The sequence below is a fragment of the Dipodomys merriami genome, unplaced genomic scaffold (assembly GCF_024711535.1).
Source record: "Dipodomys merriami isolate MVZ:Mamm:240054 unplaced genomic scaffold, mDipMer1.0.p SCAF_610, whole genome shotgun sequence".
In the NCBI taxonomy this organism is placed as follows: Eukaryota; Metazoa; Chordata; class Mammalia; order Rodentia; family Heteromyidae; genus Dipodomys; species Dipodomys merriami.
The window spans coordinates 325,025-326,820 of NW_027206192.1; positions in this window are offsets into that span (position 1 = coordinate 325,025).

A 1,796-nucleotide genomic window follows, 5' to 3' on the forward strand; every position below is an offset into this window, starting at 1 on the left:
TGTACAGAGGGGTTACAATTACATTGGCAGGATAATGCATACATTTCTTACCAAGCATTGCAGCCTCCTCCTTTGTTTACCCTTCACCTCCCTTCCCAGCCCCCCCTCCCCCCACCCATTCATACCCCTTCCCCCCCCCACACCGACATTGTAAAGCTTGCTTTGACATGAAATTTTGTAATTCTCCTTGTTGCAACAGGTCCACCTGAATCCTTAAACGACTTGTTTGTCCCCATCTCCTCCACATGTTATACTGACATCAAATAAAGTGAAAGTGGGGGTTACACTGTGGGGGAGGGACATACAAAGCAACAAAGAAATAATCTTATAAATGCGTTAGAAACACATGCATGAAAGAAACGAAAACATTAAAATACATATTTAAGGGTTCGTTTTCCTAACATCACATTATCTGACCTTTTCCACTAGACTCATACCTATACTAGATATTACAAATAAGGGAAACCATGGGACCTATTTACCCAAATGTATACAAACAAGACCACACTAAAGCTACCAGCACAACTATATTTATTGCAGCATTATTTACCATAGCTAAGATATGGAACCAACCCAGATGCCCCTCAGTAGATGAATGGATGAAGAAAATGTGGTATATATACACAATGGAATTCTATGCCTCCATCAGAAAGAATGGCATTTCCCCATTTGTTAGGAAATGGAAAGGCTTGGAAAAAATTATATTAAGTGACATTTTTGTTTTTTTCTGTGATTATATTTGGGGACAAGAGACTCACAGACTTTCCTGCTCAGGCTGGATTTGAACCATTATGCTCAGGTCTCAGCATCCCAAATAACTAGGATTACAGATTTAAGGCACTCTTGCATGCTTACAATTTGAGTTTAATCACTGGCATAAATATTAAAATAGGTTTGTTGCTGTTAAAATATAGGGTAAGTAAGTTTGAAAATATAGTTTCACTAATCAGATATTTTGGGAAGTAATCTGTTTCACATTAGAAACATCTCTACCAGATTTGCTGTTTATTATTTTGTATGTAATTTTAGAAAACAAACTTTATTTATTCCAAATTGGATAAAAGACTGAATGGCATGATATGCTATCTCACATCTATGATCACTTTTTGTCAGAAGTCAGAGGTCTAGAGCATCACAATGAGAACATAACCTCGCCAAAAATGTATACATACAAATCTCAACAATAAGTAAAGCATGAAGCCTCATACCATTAATCTCAGTAACACAGGAGTCATAGGTATAAGTAACATGGTCCATGCATTGCCTACATAACAGAGATTGAATGATAACCTAAAAGTATAAAAGGCAAGAGGCATACAAAGATTATTTATAAAAATAAATGCATGTAAAATTAAATACATTTTAAAAATGAAATATTCATTCATTTTAATTATGAATTTGATTTTGTAACTGTATTTCTCCACCCTTTATGTGCTTGTTAATGTGCCTTTCTGCACTTGGTTCCACCCCCACATATGAATACTCAATTCTGGGTGCTTATTTTGTTGGGCTGTGAGTTAGCTTTTCTAAAAAATTACATCATTTACTTTCTACTAGGACTCTATCATATTTTAGTTCTTACACTTGTGTACACCAAGTGTACACACTTGTATATTTTATATTTATAGATTAATAATATCTTTCTTGTTTAAGGGTAATCATGTATTCTTAGTTTCCCTTGGATTAACTTTCTTCACTTAACCTGGTTTTTAAGAGGTCTTACCATTTCTTTAAAATGATGCAGTGTCCTATTTTCTAATGGATGGATATAATTCCATTCCTCAATTATTATTCAA